The 17,275-nt window shown below is 42.7% G+C and overlaps 1 long non-coding RNA gene across 2 annotated transcripts; it reads left to right on the top strand.

Annotated features, from left to right (window-relative positions):
• The first annotated feature begins 10,883 nt into the window (after positions 1 to 10,883).
• Positions 10,884 to 12,624, top strand: LOC120737300. 2 transcript variants are annotated; one of them, XR_005696717.1, is made up of 4 exons: positions 10,884 to 11,024; positions 11,407 to 11,478; positions 11,616 to 11,657; positions 12,345 to 12,624. It is a non-coding gene; the product is annotated as an uncharacterized LOC120737300 (long non-coding RNA). The 2 variants fall into 2 exon arrangements; XR_005696718.1 differs by having other exon boundaries at positions 11,619 to 11,657.
• Positions 12,625 to 17,275: the final 4,651 nt, after the last annotated feature.

Below are 17,275 nucleotides of genomic sequence, written 5' to 3' on the forward strand. Positions count from 1 at the left end.
CTATCGGAACTTCTGGGCTCTTCCGTTCTGACAATCTCTCTGCGCATTGGAACCCTCATCGTTTTTCTCTTTTGTGTAACCTCTCGGGCACGCCTCTGGTTGATTTTTCTCGGGTCGGCCCACTCATGTCCCTCCATTACCGGGGCGGACGGGGTGGATGGGCGGCTTCCCCAAACAAGACACATGTGCGGCTTGGCACTGGGCCTGTACGTACCACAAGTGCACGGACGGGACGCTGCGGCTGTGAGTGGTTCGGCGCGCACGACGAATGGGATGCGGCGGGTCTGGGGGGGGGGGGGGGAAGAGGACAAGAGCGGCGAGGTTCATCGCGAGAGTGTAAGGTGGCTAGCGAGAAAAGGGCTATCGCGATACAATGGAGCGGTCCATCGCCCCGCGCGACTGGGCCAACGAGTGGAGACAGGAGCGGTGTTGAGCAGGGTCAAGGTCGCGGACGAAGCACGCCGACAAAGCGCCATGGATAATGGGAGGAATGGGGAACGCCAAGGAAGGATATCAACACGGTAAACGCACCGCGTCTGCACCGGTAGGGCGGTACACCCGGCGCACCCAGCCACATCGTCTCGACACTTTCCCCACAGACCCTCCTCGTCCACCACGATGGGACCCACGACTCAGGACAGCACTGCAAACCACTCGCGGGGGGGGAGGACGAACGGAACGGGTGAGGCAGGGGAAAAGGGGAAGGGGTCGCACATGTGGGCACAGCAAACGACCAGGGTAGGGCAGGGACGCACCCTAAAGGTTTCCCGTCCCCCTCCTCTCTCGCCTCTCCCCTCCTATCCCCTCTCCCCCCCCCCCCTAACCCCGTCCGCGTCCCCTCCCTCAGTCCTCCCCCCCCCCCCTCGGTTCGAGACATCTACACGATGCACATCTACACTAACACTCACTCCACCTTCCGTTACCTTCCACAGAACACACACCACACTCCCATTCCATTTCTGCCTTCTTCTCACCCACATCCTTCCTTTCCCTACATCTTTCTCCACTCCACACAGAGAGACACACACACCACCACACCATCACACACATCAACACACACACACACGAGACACACCCACCACACACCACACACACATAGACAACACAACACACACCACAATATACACACATATACACACAAATAACCACACACACACACATATAAACACACATAGACACACACACAACCTACAGACACACCCACACACACAATATACACCACACACACACCCTACACACACACATACATAACACACACCCACACACACACATAACACCACAACACACACACTATATACACACACCCACCACCCCCACACCACACACACATATATACACACAACACACATCACACACACCACACTATATACACACACACACACACCATTATACCCCACACACTATATCTCAATTATTAAATATATCACAGTTGAAACAAGACCTTTTTTTTCCCTCAATTTCAAATGAGATATTTCCATAAGAAAGAAATACTTAGATGCATTTACTTTCATGAGGCATGACAAATTGCATTTATCATTTCTTTTTAATGTTATAATCAAGATAAAACACCATTATACGGAGATGCCATTACAGTAATACATTTTGTTTGATAAAACACCATTTGACTTTTAGGCTCCTTTAACCCTTGAGCATCCCTTAAAATTTATACCCATCCTTTGCCCTTCGTACCCAAACGGGTCCCCTGACAAAAGGTGATATAGCAATATCATATATGAATTATCATTTTTTTCACATCAGATCTTTTAAACAACTTCAGACCTAACCACAGATATAAAGTTTTTCAATATTTTTTAGGTTTCTATAGCTTTGTCATAAAAACCCCTGTTTTGGGGGGGGTGAAAAACCCATAATATGCAATATTTTCAAAAAAAAATGAGTTGCAAATGGAAATATTTGGCATGAGGTTATTGCATCCTTGAATAGGCAAATAATTCATAACAACATTGATTTGGATGCATTATTATTTTTGGAACAATAACACTTTATTGCAAAAAAAACAAACTGAACTGACCTGAACAAACTCAACAACAAACTAAACAAAGATGTAATTTTTTTATATGATGAATAAACCACAAGATGCATAGATTTTGCAGACAGGACGTATCTTATATATATCTAACATTTGCAGCAGTTACGATAATAACCCGCTGTTTGCACGATGAGCACTGCTTCCAAGTCTCCCCTAAATTGACCGTGCGCGTCGTGCTGTGCGTGCGCGCGTCAGTGCATTTCATGGCGTCTGTGCAGAAATGGCTGGTAAGACCAGGCTGCAAACTATTCTCACAGACTTCAAATGTGCACTTGAATCCAAGAAGATGGAGAAGGATCTCTCTCTCCCTCTCTCTCTCCCTCCAGCTCTGTGGACAATGGCCACTAGAGAGAGTAAACGAACTGCCCTCCCACCGTACTGCTCAGACACCACAGGTGGGCTGTTTTTGCACCCCTCCCCCCTCTGCTCAATCAAACAGTGGCTGCTTTTGCACCCCTCCCCCTCCACAAGGCTCATGTGCAGAGTGAAGCAAAAAAAAAAACATTTAGAGAGATTTAGAGAAAGGGAAAAAAAAAACCGGAGCAGGCTGCCGTTGTTTACTTCAAGAAGGCGGCTCTATGGGCCGTTTTGTTTGCAACCGACACACACACACACACACACCAACAGAGTAGTAGTGATTATATATATATATATATATATATATATATATATATATTATATATATAGATCCAAGCTGGCGGCGCGTGAACAACGCTGAGGCTCAGTGTCTCTCCAGAATCGCTATTTAGCGGTTTTTTATCTACTTTAACCGGATATTCGTCCAGAATTGCTGTGCGTTGCTGCTGATACAGCAGACAAGAGCTTCGGACATCTGGACTCACAACTCCAACAGTTTTATCGCCGATCTCCGACTCATCCCCAGAGATCTCCAGAACACCGGAGGCTGCCCACTCTCCCCGGCCGGGCGGAAGTGCACGCAACGGCGCCGAGATCGAAACAAGGGCGAGGTGGCGCGGAGGGCACGGGCTAAGCTACAAAGGCTAACACCACACCGCTGCCTTTACCCAGTATTTTTCTCGTCCAATGTCCGTTTCTCTGGCAAACAACAATGGATGAGATACGGCTCTCCATCACTAACAACAGACGGATATGGACTCAAATGTCATGTTTTTACAACCGAAACATCGGCTGAACACAGCTGCCCGGACAATGCTATCGAGTTAGCAGGACGCCACACACACGAGCCGACAGGCTAGCGATGAATCCTGCGACCAGAGGTGGAGGTTGTGCATTTATTAACAATGCTTGGTGCATAACTCCACTACTACTGAGAGTCACGTCTCACCTAATGCGGAGTTTTTAATGGTCAAATGCAGACCTATATCTCCCCCAGAGAACCCACTTCTATCATAACTCACTGCCGTGTATACCCCCCCGGACGCTAATGCTAGGTTGGCCATGAAAGAACTTTCTGCAGCCATTAACAAACCACCAAATAAACACCCCGAGGCTGCTTTTATTGTTGCTGGCGATTTCAACCACACCAACTTAAAGACAGTCCTGCCCCAGATTCCACCAACATGTCTCCTGCCACACCAGAGGACAGACTTAGACCAGTGTATTCAACCTGGCTGGAGCCTACAAGCCACACCCCTCCCCCACATTGGACAATCGGACCATCTCTCCCTTTCCTCACACCTCGGTATTCACCACTCATCCAACGTGTGAAACCTGCTGTGAGGACAATTAAAGTGGCGGGCCAAGTGGGACAGACGCTCAGTGCTCCAGGACAGATTTAAAAACACAGACTGGAATAGTTACACCACACAGACTGGACCATACGCCTCATCGGTACTGGATCATCTCCGAAACCACAGACAGTGTCACCACCCAGAAACGGATCACCATGTACCCCAACCAGAAGCCTTGTGGATGAACCGGGAATGTCGTCTCCTCCTGAAGGCCCGCAACACTGCCTTTAGGTCAGGAGATGCACACGCCTACAGTACAGCCAGGGCTAATCTAAAGAAGGGCATCAAAAAAGCCAAACACCATTACAAAAGAAGGTAGAAGAACACTCTCCAACTCCAACCCCCGACGCTGTGGCAAGGACTCCGACCATCACAGACTACAGGACCCACCAAACCCTCCCCGCATCTCTGATGTCCTCCTCCTCAACGAGCTCAACAACTTTTATGCTCGTTTTGAGCTGAGGGAACCCACAACCACAAGAGAAAAGCAGAACGTGACACCAGACCACCAACCTCTGACTCTCTCCCCCACCGCTGTAGGACTTGCTGAGAGGATCAATGGTCCACAAGGCTGCAGGCCTGATGGCATCCCCTGGGCGTGTGGCTCAGAGTGTGTTCTGGGGAGTTGCAGGAGTGCTCACAGACATATTCATCTGTCCTTGGCCCATGCTGTGACGGTGCTGCTTCAAATCCACCTCCATCGTCCCGATACCCAAAACTCCAACCCATCTTGCCTCAATGATTTACCGCCCAGTAGCCCTCACCCCCATCATCACTAAGTGCTTAGAGCGACGGTCTCCTGAGCACACTTCAACTCCTGTATCTCCCCCCCACCCTGGAACCCCCACCAATTCGCATACCGCCAAGACAGGAGCACAGAGGAGGCAGTCTCCATCGCATGCCGCTTCTGTCCTCGTCACACCCCGGACAAGCCAACAACCTACGCCAGAATGCTGTTATCGACTTCAGTCAGCATTCAATACAATCCACCCTCACAACTCGATCAGGAAACGACAGACCGTGCATCAGTTCCCTCATCTGCAAATGGTTACTGACTTCCTGACCCAACCGCCCCCAAATGTCGGCTGGATAACCACTGGCTCATCTCACCATGCACAATGAACACACGGTGTACCACAAGGCTGTGTGATGAGCCCTTTCCTCTACCCATCTCTTCACCCACGACTGCAGACCTGCTGATGGTTCCCAACCATCATTAATTGTGCAGATGACACCACGGTGATTGGCCTCATCAGTGACAACGATGAGGCCGCCTCAGGGAGGAGGTGGATCGTGGGCTGAGTGGTGCGGACAGAAACAACCCCGCGCTTTAACACCCAGAAGGACCAAGGAAGCTCATACGTGGACGACAGGAGGAATGCTGACCCACATCCACCATCCACATTAGGGGACGGCTGGGGAGCGTGTGAGCAGCTTCAAGTTCCTGGGGAGTCCCATGCTCCGAGGATCTCACCTGGACGAACTGCTCAAGCTGGTCAAAAGGCTCACCAGCGCCTCGTCTTCTTGAGGACTCTGAGGAAGGAACCACTGTCCTCAGACATCCTGGTGAACTTCTAATCGCTGCACCCATCGAGAGCATCCTGACCAACTGTATAACAGTCTGGTAGCGGGAACTGCTCTGCTCGGACCGGAAGGCGTTGCAGAGGTGCATGGAAAACTGCCCAGCGCATCGACGGAGCAACAATCCCTGCATAAAAGACATTACAGGAAGCGGTGTCTGAAAAGGGCTGGGAAAATCATCAAAGACCCCAGTCACCCCACATGGACTCTTCACCATCCTGCCCCTGGGGAGGCGCTACAGGAGACCTCCGGACTAAGACCACCAGGTACCGTCGGAACAGCTTCTCCCCACACTGTTCAGACTCCTGAACTCTGCCTACTGACATCTGACCCCCGTTAAACTCATGGATTCGAACATCACACCCCACAGAGACAACGTACCCTCAATTACACACAAAATAACATAGGACCTGAACCACCCTCACAAACCACGAGCACTTTATACCGGCCTTCTGAGAAACTATCTACCCCTCACTTATCTCTAACTGCAACTACTGTATAGCTCTGAGTAATATTAATCATTCTGTACATTAGCTCAATCTTTACATCCTACATACTGTTTACAACTTGCCTAGTTCCCCATTTCTTATAGCTTATATCTCCAATAGATTCTGTACAAAGTTATTTATTTCCTATTCTGTATAGTTTTTTTCATATTTAATCATGTTTCATATCCTGTACCCATAAGCTTGTTACTCACTACCGCCCTGTACATACTTAGCGTTATATGATATCACAAATACTTCTACCGTGTAATTATAACATACCCGTAATAGACCCTTTTTCCTGTAATATACCACATATCTATATTATGCGCCATACTATATTGTAATATATCTATATCATAAAGCAATTCTGGAGGAGATGCAAACGGCATTGCGTGGCCCTGGACCGTGCATGTGCAATGACAATAAAGTGGAATTCTATTCCGATGAGTTTAATTATATATATATATATATATATCTATATATTTTTACATATATATATTCCTCATCTATGATACTATATAGATACTACTATATATATTAGCGGGGACAACGATATCGTATAGACATTGAACCTTCGAAAGGGCTCTTTAGGTTAGGACGCATATCGTATTGATAACAAATACAACATTTGTAATTATTTTATCAACTTTCCTTCTGACGCATGCGTTCTGTGTTCGCGCGTTCAGTGATCTGTGTTCGACTACTCGCCTAGGATGCACTTGGTTCGACGCCGATCCACTGACGCACGCGCTCAAACAGTAACAGCATAGTCCAGAAGGAAGAGCAAATGGCAAGCTAGGCGAGATCAGAAGTTTAAGATCTACTTGAAACATTCAGACTGGCGTTGGAATTATTTGGCTTTCATGTGACGTACTGACCTGAAGGTAAGCGGAGTCATGTGACTAAAGTAAAACTCGTTCGGCATGTGCCATGCCAGCTCAATTACATTGGTGGTGTTTTAACTATTGTGTTATAGCACCATGTGAAGGTATTTCGGCTATTTCAAGTCTGACAAAAAACAGAGTAGCGTGCACTGTAAATTGTGCCGAAAGCAAGTCTGGAAATACAATAAACTGGTGCATGCGCTACGTCCACACGTACCCGGGTATTTTTGTAAAAGCAGATTTTTCTATGCGTTTGTGTCACGGCTCGGGGCAGCGGCCGTGTGAAGAGTGGAAAGGAGGACTCAAACGCAGCACTTCCTTAGATGTGACGGTGATTTATTGACAATACTGAACATAAAGTGGAGATGGCAAACAGAACTAAGGACGAACTAAACTGGGAGAAACTACACAAAGGAGTGGCAAACCTGAACATGAAGGGAGAACAGCAGGGAGAGCACGCAGGGGATTCACCGGGTATGAACACAGACGACGCGACGAGGAACAGAGGTAAACACACACCATAAGTACACAGAGAGACACTGGGAAATCACACACAGGTGGGAGACACAGCTGGACCCGATTAACCTGACGAGACAGGGGAACACCAGGGACCAATAGAGGGAGCACAAACCCAGAACCCAGTATCTAAAATCCCAAAACACAAACCATCCCAAAACAGCCCATGAATAATAAAGAGAATAATAACAATAAAGAACACAAACACAAAGTCACTGAGTCATGGTCGCAGGACCATGACAGTTTGCACCTTTCGTCCACACGTAAACGGCGTTTTTGGTCACTGAAAACGAAGATTTTTAAAAACTCCGTTTTTGTATTTACGTGTGGACTAGAAAAACGAAGAAAACGCAGCGTCAAAGGTGTGCGCATTTTTTGACGTCACACTGTGCGCCACGTTATTGTTTTGGTGAAATGAATTTCTACAATATTGTTACTGTTAATTCTACTCTCTGCAGTGTTTAAATGCTTACATATACACACAGTTACTGTCCCTCCACAGTAGGGCTGGGACAACGCGTCGACGTAATCGATTACGTCGACGCAAAAAATACGTCGACGTAAAAAAATCTGCGTCGATGCGTCGTCACTTTCAAAAAAAGACATGGCGGCAGCGAGTAGCGGAATCATGAGTGAGGCAGTTGCAGTCAACTTAAATCACTCCACCCGAACACGCAGTTCTACAGTATGGGATATTTTAACAGAAAAGGAAGTGATTCAGTCGTTTGCCGGCTTTGTGAGGTGGAAATGGCCTATCATAAAAGCACGACGGCTATGCACCAGCACCTCAAACGACGGCATCCAGGAACAGCTTCTGCAAAGGACAAACCACCGTAAGTTTTCAACTTTTTTACTAACGCTAGTTTTTACCTGTTAATTCATCCAGACCCCCCCCCCCACGTAGACGTACACTCACTCATAGACACAGATAAACACCCAACCTCCGTAATGCAAAACTCATTTAAGCTGCCTGAGCAGTAACATATAGCAGCTGCTGTTGTTATTGTTTTTTTGGTTTGTGGCCCATGCTGGCAAAATGAGTCGGAATGCACGCAGGCTGATTATCAGAATCAGCGAAAGACAAAAATGTGAGACAGCGAATTGGCCGCAGGAGAAATGTTAACAAGGGTAATGCACCACCTGCTAAACGTAGCCGTCGTGGACACTGTTACAACATTGTTAAAGTGCTTGCAAAAGCAAAATGACAATGAACTCTTGATTTGTCAAATTTAATGTGTTTCATCCTATTTGAACGCTGTTTTTATACATTATGCTTCTCCAGCTTGATCTTATAGGTCAAAGTTATGCCATCTAATGACTAGAAAGCAGTGCACCAGTAAAAGTGCCATCAGCTATGGCTGTTTAAACGTTATCTTTTCCAGCCATCATGATTACTGCATATCATAAGTTCAACATTGGGGATTATTATTAACCTCTTACTGTTATGCTATGAAAGCACATGGCATAACAGTGTGTGTGTATCTATCTATCTATCTCAACCAGATCCTTATCAAATTATTTTGATATTATGCTTTCCATATAATTATTTAGTAATTATTCGAATTCATCTGTGTGCTGTGTGTGATTTATGATTTCAGGAATAAACAGAAAAGTCTGGAGGACTACTGTCAGAGAAGAAGTACACCATGCACCCCCCAGGAGGTGGCTGTACTTACTGAGAGCGTCTTAGCTATGATTTTAAAAGACAAGAGACCACTTGCTGTGGGTGAGGGATTCAAAGAAATGCTGACCACTTTCCAACCAGGTTACACTCTGCCGTCTAGGCATCATTTTACAAGCATGATGGAGAGAAAGTATGAAACTTCAGTGGAGAAACTAAGGAATGAACTAAAAAAAGCCACATCCAAAATCTCTCTTACCACTGACGCTTGGACAAGTCTGGTCACAGAGTCCTACTTAGGGGTAACTTGTCATTTCATTATTTGTTCAAAGACGCCATTGCTGCTGTTTGTATATTATAAATTTTTTGCTATGATTTCCTTTGTTATATTTGTTTTGCAAAACATTTAATTTTTTGTTAAAAACAGAAGATTGTAGTACAATGTTATTGTGGATTTTGTTTTGTGAATGAAGAGCACTTTTTGGCAGAAAGCAAAGTGAATGTTACATTTTGTTTGTTTAAAGACACCATTGTTGCTATTTATTTGAAATGTTTTGTTAACTTTTCCTTAATTTTATATATGTTTGCACATTTCATTTCTTGTTAAATGCTATCTCTATTGTATTGATTGTACGACCTCTACAACTTTATTTTGCAATTTTTTTTTATTAAAAGGTCTTCAAATGAATAAATTTGTTTTTCATTTATATACATAAATTAATAAATGTGAAATTGCTATACAAGTCAAATAATGGGGAAAAAAATCGTTAATCGAATCGAAATCGAATCGGATTGAAAAATGAATCGTTAGATTAATCGATGCATCGAAAAATTAATCGCTAGATTCATCGATTAGGAAAATAATCGTTTTGCCCAGCCCTACTCCACACATAGACTTGGTTCTGCTTCTATGCCCCAGCTTTGTTTACTTTTTCCCACCGAGGCTTCTAGACTTCTGATTGGCCAACATTTCTGCACGGTTAGGAATCTAGCTCCACCTGCTGCTTTGGCATGTTCATAGCAGCGTTTTCCTTCATTTCTGCCTTTATGTGTGGATGGGATTATTTTTTAAAACGAAAACGGAAAATCTCCGTTTTCAAAAATACCCGTGGACGTAGCCTCAGTCTCTGACTGGAAGCGCTAATTCGTCATTCGGCTTTTGTCAGACTAAAGTAACTGTTAAAACTGTTTGAAAAGCTCAGCTATACAACAAGGAGAGATTGAGAATTTCCTTTTAGTTCTCAGTTTATTTGATATTGACAAAAGTCAGTCAGTTTTGTCTGTTCTTCTGTAAAACAAACTAAGATTTATTTTTAGAATTAATATTTTGTTTCTAAGTGGAATTGACAATTTAGTAGTCTGTTTCGTTTGTTCTATTTTGAAACTTAAACGCTTTAGCGGCTGCCTTTTGTGTAGTTTGCAATATTTGCCTTTATTTATCTGAAAAAGTCTCATGTTCCTTAAGTACATCTCCCCTGTTGAACTTATTATGGGAAATAAATATTTAAATAAAAACAAGCCGCTGATTATTTCACATTTTACTTGTGAGCAACGGCACATTTAAATCTTACAAATATAGTTATTTGGCTTATATCGTGATAGATATCGTTATCGCCTGAAATGAAAAAAACATATTGTGATATGAAAAAATCTTATATCGCCCAGCTCTATGGCAAAGTATTGAGAATTCTAACCTCTTACATTCTGTTTCTGTGGAGAAAGACACTCCAGTGATTTACTTTATATTTCATCATTTAGTGGCCCAAATATTTTGAACATAGTGATAGAGAAAACCCGTGCTATTTTGCCATTTTTAGTAAGAAGAAAAAGCCACTCCATCTATCCATCCATCCGTCCATCTTCTTCCACTTATCCGGGGCTGGGTCGCGAGGGCAGGACCCCAAGCAGAGAAGCCCCAACGATCAGGTGCCATTCCCCGACCTGGAGGCACAGAGGAAAAAACCCTCTCCTCCACTGGCAGAAACCCTAACATACAGCCAGCAAGTCAAGGGGATACCATGTTCCCTCAATGGTCTTGTCATAGGGGTCTTATATGCCACTTGAATTTTAAAATTGTATTTTGCTCTTTAGGATGTGACTTACTTGCAAAAAGGGAAGTCAGAGGATTGTGGATTGGGTGAGAAGAGTGTGGAGACCCACCATAAAGAAGAGGTTAGTGGGACTAAACTACTTTAAATGTGGTAAAGATTAATTGGAGTTGCACATGAGCTAACACATAATTACACAATGAAAGGTAAAATCATCAAGAAAACAATCCATTTTCTCTGTATAAGTATTTAGTAATCAGGTTCAGTGTTGACTGATGAAGGAAAGCTGATGTAATCAGTCAGTTGGCAAAGTACTAACCTCTTAAGTTCTGTTTGTGTGGAGAAAGACAGTCGAGTGATTTACTTTATATTTCATAATTTAGTGGTCCAAATATTTTGAACATAGTGATAGAGAAAACATGCTATTTTGCTATTTTTAGTGAGAAGAAAAATCCAGTTCTTGTCTATATGCCCCTTGAATTTTAAAATGGTCTTTTAATCTTTAGGAGGTGAGTTCCTTCCAAAAAGCAAAGTCAGAGGATAGTGGATCAGTTGAGAGGGGATCGTTGCACACAGAGGTAAGTTGGAGTAAACTGGTTTTAATTGTGCATATATGAGTTAGACAAGTCGATGGCTTGTATAACTTTAACTTGCAAGATGTACTAAGTGTACTGGGGTTAATGTTTAATTTAATTCCATGATGTATCTTTTTAAGCAGGAACCCACAGTGACTTCTCTCTGAGGCCCAAAAAAGATGGTGAGAGTGCTGTCAGTCTGGTCATTGTGTTGTAGTTGTTCTGAATCCAAGTTTTCTGGGTGCATCATGGGCTATTGCAGATGTTTTCTTTAGCCTTGTAGGACCTTGCTTCCACATATGTGGACGTCACATTTTAGGTTGTCTAGACAAAAATACAAAATTTTGCTCTACGAGGGTCTCAATTCCACTTACGAGAACATTATACTGCCTCTGTTCTATCAAAATGTAAAACAAATGTCCTCATAAGTGGGTCTCATTTTTCTCAGAAACAAAAATCTGGTAAATTCTTTGTTTTTACACTCATCAGGTCCCAATCAGCCCAAATAGCAAAGAGAAATTAAAAATGCATGCCATGAAAGAGATCGCGTCTTAGCACATTAAGCTAGGATTTGGCTTACCAGGATAAAGAAATCTGATGCAAGTAATCAACTGTCAGATTATTAAGTAGTGGAGACTATGAATTGTTGTTGGTGTGCATGTGGCTTAACTCACACCAAATTAAAACATAAAAGTTAAAATCTTTGGGAACATTCATGGCTTTAGTTAGATTTCACTGAGTAACCATACACAGATCCTCCCTTCTTTACAAGACATATTGAGAAGACACTGATTTACATGTGAGCATCTTTGTTATATGAAATGGTCACATGCCCTAAATGTCTTTACTTTTTTGCTTTTGTGTTATAGCCAGAAGACATGGGTGTCACAGTTCCAATGGATGATCAGGACATCCAGTTGCCACGTCTGGACAGATGTTCAAAGTGTTTATGCTTTTATCATTTCAATTTTGTGTTCGAAAAAAAAAAAAAAAGCTTAAAGGCTGAGTCACAAAAAAAGTTCAAGACACCCTTGAAGGAAAAACAAAGTTCTTTATGTTTTTGCTAAATTTAAATCTGCTTTAAAAAAAATGAAGGATTTGTTAGTATCTGTGTTCTAAATGTCAAACAAAATAAAGATATTTCAGTTCTGTGGACTTGTATTTATCAGGACTAAATAGCAACACATAGAAAAAAATGATTTTGACAATACTTTAATTTTAGTATTTTTATTCATAATTATTTGGATCTGGAGCAGGTAACTAGTACTTTTAGAAATATGGCCTTCTATGTAAGCATTGGGTCAAAAATAAATCTACATATCAAGATGCTGGGTCATTCAAAATACAATAGTGGAATATTGGGTGCTTTCATTTGACTCAACATCTTTTATTACTTCAAATCTTTCTGAGCTATTGGTTGTACTAAGTTGCTTGATTCAACCAACATTCAACTACATTACCCCTTATTAGGGATGTCCAGATCCGATCACGTGATCGGAAATCAGGCCCGATCATGTGGTTTCAGATTCAATCGGGGCTGCATCAGTGGCGGAGCGGGGTTTTTTTTTTTTACTGGACTTAAGCCCGGGTTGTTTTTTCAGAAGTCTTTTGGAGTGTAATTTTTCATAGTTAGATGCCTGACTTACAACTGTATAAAACAAAAACTACACACAATATTCGAAGCACATAGTGCACACTGTGAGAATTTACGACTGTGCGTAAATCCCCCCTAATATTGGTATGATCCGAGCTCAGACACTAAGCGACTGAACGAGGGGGCGGGGGGAGCTGCTGCCTGCCAGTGCGCTTTCGGAGAAGTGGAGACCGGCAGACAGAGGGGAACTGAAGTTTGACCAGGTACCAAAGAAAATCATTCATACTGTACAAATAATGTAAATATGACGGTGAAAGATTGATATCAAACTGATCACTTGACCCATATTACATTACTTGTTCTTCAAGTGAATCAACAAATGGCGAAGTGAAAAGCCGAACAACAACAATGCTGTTTCTTTAGAGAGTCTTAGCTTACATGTGTGTTTATTTCATATTTTCAGTTGTTACAGTCTTTACAATTAAGAAATACAGATAGTTTCTGTCTTTACTCTTAAAGTTAACAAATATTTTTTATATTTATCAATCTAAAAAAATATAAACATTTAGTCTGATTTGATGTTACAATTAAAAAAGTGTTTGCGTTTTTATCTGAAGAGTATGTAAATATCTGGTTTCAACTGTATATTTGATGATGTTTGTGTTTGGCTTGATTGTCAGCACAAAGAGGGAGAGAGAGGAACAGAGATGGAACAAGAGCAGGTGAGACAGACATGTTAGTCAAATGGTTGTTTACCAAAAGTACCACTGTATCACAGGTCCTCATGTATCTCGTACCTAGTGTTTTTTTTAGGTTTGTTATTTTTCAAATTCTATATTTATTAAGTTATGCAGGCTTGTTTGCACAACAAGGCTAAATAATTATATAAACCTTTCTCAATCTAAATAGTGGACTTTGGTAGAATTAAAAAATAAGTGTAGTGCAGGTCTATGGTGATTTTTAGTGCTACTGTCATCTAGTTCTGATTCTGGTTCTGTCTTGGTTAAGTCTTAAGTAGTCCTGATTTTGAACTGTTGTAGTCCTGTTTTAATTATAAACAGATTAAGAACAGAGGCGGTGGTTTACGACACCAACTGTCTGCCATCTATAATTCAGTTTTGAGTTCCCTCCCAGACGCCTTAACGCCCACTCACATCCTGGGCCATCTGACCTCAGGAAATCACATAAGGTGGGGCCAGGTTTCACTTGAGCTCACCCAAAACCTTGGCTGATTGGGACCCACACCCGCTTTCACACCTTGGCTCAGGTGATTAGAGGATCATCAGGGGGTCCTTTTGTCCCTCTTTGGGGGGAAACTGCCACAGGGTTTATATCTGGGACTCTCCACCATTTGACCTTAGAACTGAAGAAGCTTCTCGGATGAGAGGTGAAACGTCTTCAAGCAACTTTAAAAAGTCCAGACGCTTTTCTTTGCAAGCTCCTTTGACTACGATGACCTGGATGACTGAGAACCTTCACAAACATACTGTTGTCTTTCTGGTTTACTTGTCTGTTACAAACAATGTTTAAAGATTAAAGAATGAGTGACAAAAGAGGATTAGCACAGCCGTGGTCAACAGTTTTGGGAGTAGCACAAAATTATTTCATTGTTTCATTCAGTGTGCCATTTCAGTTTTTATTTTATTAATTTTTATATGCTTACGTGATCTAGTGAAGAACATTCACAATTGCAGAGAAATAAAAATGTAGGTTTAATTTTGGACACTACTGTAACTGACAAATCCTTGAGGACAAACAAAGTTCATTCTGTTTTTCATGAAGAAATCAAAGTACTTAGTGATAGCTGTGTATTAAATGTTCAAATAAAACAAAGAAATTTGAGATATGTGGACAGTTTTATCTTGTTTTATTAAAGAGTAAATACAAAAATGATGTTAAACATTGATTTGGCAAGTTCTTTTTGGAAATCATTCCTAGTGATTGTAAGAAGCATATGACTAGTTCTTTAGGAAATACTTAAAGAACTAGACATGTTGGGTGTTATGGTCCCAAAACACCAAAATCATGTTAGATATGACCCAACAATGGGTCTTGTACTGAGAAATTTGTTCAATGATGAGATGTTGGGTTAAACCCGATATCTCAATATGAGACCCAGGAGCTCTTTACAAACCTCTTACCTCATGGTGTATATCGTCTGTATTGAGATGGTGGGTCATAGGGCTTGACAAAGGACTATTGGCCACTGACTAAACCTATGAGATGTGAAAATTGGTATGAATTCGCAGTGATGCTGCTAGTTTCAGACACACCGCAAAGGGACTGATTATCCTGTCAAACTCAGTATGTATTGTGGTGACCATTTGCGGGTCTCCATTCGCAGAGCAATGTCCTTTGCCCACCAACCAACCATTTTGTCCTGTAGTGTATGTTGGAACGGTTGAATGGTGTTGATCAGCCTATCTGAGTTTATGGTTAACTGACCTGAATAGAGCCTGCCTAGTGCGATCCCACACCAGCCAACTGCGCTGTACATGATGTTGAATAGAGGGCACCGCCAGTACTGCCTCCTGCTCCGGGAACCTTGGTGGCTGATAACCTAGAGAGACTTCAAACGGAGAGCCACCAGAAGCAGATGATGTGGGTGTTTTATATGCACACTCTGCCCAGGGGAGGTAAGTGAACCAAGTAACTGGATTATGGGTGGTCATACAGCGGAGTGTGGTTTTGAGTTCTTGGTTAAGTCTTTCTCTCTGACCACCAGATTGGGGATGGTACCCAGAACCAGGCAGGGTTTGGCTCCAATGTCAGTGCAGAAAGCCTTCCAGGCCTGGGACCTGAACTGCGGACCGCGGTCGAAGGCCATGTAACTGAAAAACCTTTATCACCAGAATATTAGCAGTTTCTGTGGTAGTGGGTAGTTTATCTAATGCTACAAAGTTAGCAGCATTGGAAAATCTGTCAATGATAGTGAGAATAGTGGTTTTGCTTAATGATACAGACAGCCCTATGACAAAATCCAATGCAATGTGTGACTATGGACAGTGTGGCACGGGGACAGGCTGTACTAGTCCATGATGGCCATTGCGTGTTAGACTTATTTCATGCACAGACTGTACAGGCAGCCACATACTCCCTGACATCTTTCTCTAAGATGTCCCACTAGGTGTCTCAATTAGTGAACTTGTCCTAGCTCTCCCTGGATGACATGCAAATTTTGCGTTATGTATCCAGTCCAGAACCTCAGAACGAGCTGTGGTGGGCACCAAACTTTGTTTAGCGGCTGGGTCGAGCTCTGTCCCTAAGACCAATCTGATCTCTTCCTCCACCTACCACACAACTGCCCGACCTTACAGCTGACAGGTAGGTTGGAACGAGCCTCCTCCACTTCTCTTCTGGAGGCAAACTGTGGGGAGAGCACATCTGGCTTGAAGTTTCAGGAGCCTGGCCGATACCAGATGGAGAAGGGAAAACGATTAAAGAATAACAACCACTGTGCTTGGTGGGCATTCGATCAGTGTGGAGGTAAGTGACGTGGTTATGGTCTGTGCATACTACAGACCATACTGTGCATACTACAAAGGTTTTTTTTATTTTTAAAAACCTTTTGAATGAATTAAACCATTCGTTTTAATTCATTTTACATTTTTAACTATTTAAATATAATAAATTATATTATTTTAATTATACAGTTTTTAATTCGTGTGCTTTCCCTTGGCGGCTCCACTGCTCTGTCCGTTTGGAGGAAGGTTTCCCTCCTTTAAAAAAAACACTGTGGAAATAAAATCACCTTCGCTCCGTTACACATATTACAGGATATATTACAGCAGTGAGCTTGAACTCTGGGTCAAAGATTCTGTATTCTGTAAAAACTAAATTTTCACTGCTTTTATGACCTTTTTAGTGGGGAGAACATAGCTAGGATTTATTGATTTAACAAATCTTTTGAATCCTTTGTCCTCCACAATACTAAATGGCTGGGAATCCTCAATCACCATGCTAACCAGGTCTTCGTCTATTTGAGATTGCTCCCCTCAGGAAAGACAATAAAGACAAAGCACAAATATAAATATCACACACGTAACTTAAAACAGTTGTATAATATTGTTATATCATTTAGTAACATTACAGCATGCTATGTTATCATGGCATTTGATGGCTCACCTGGTCTTGCTCCACAATCGGTGTTCCCCCTATTCTCATGCAAAGCTCTGTAGTGCCTAAGCATGGATGAGGTGTTGTTGT

Source organism: Simochromis diagramma, unplaced genomic scaffold (assembly GCF_900408965.1).
Source record: "Simochromis diagramma unplaced genomic scaffold, fSimDia1.1 OVJJ01000044.1, whole genome shotgun sequence".
NCBI classification, from domain to species: domain Eukaryota; kingdom Metazoa; phylum Chordata; class Actinopteri; order Cichliformes; family Cichlidae; genus Simochromis; species Simochromis diagramma.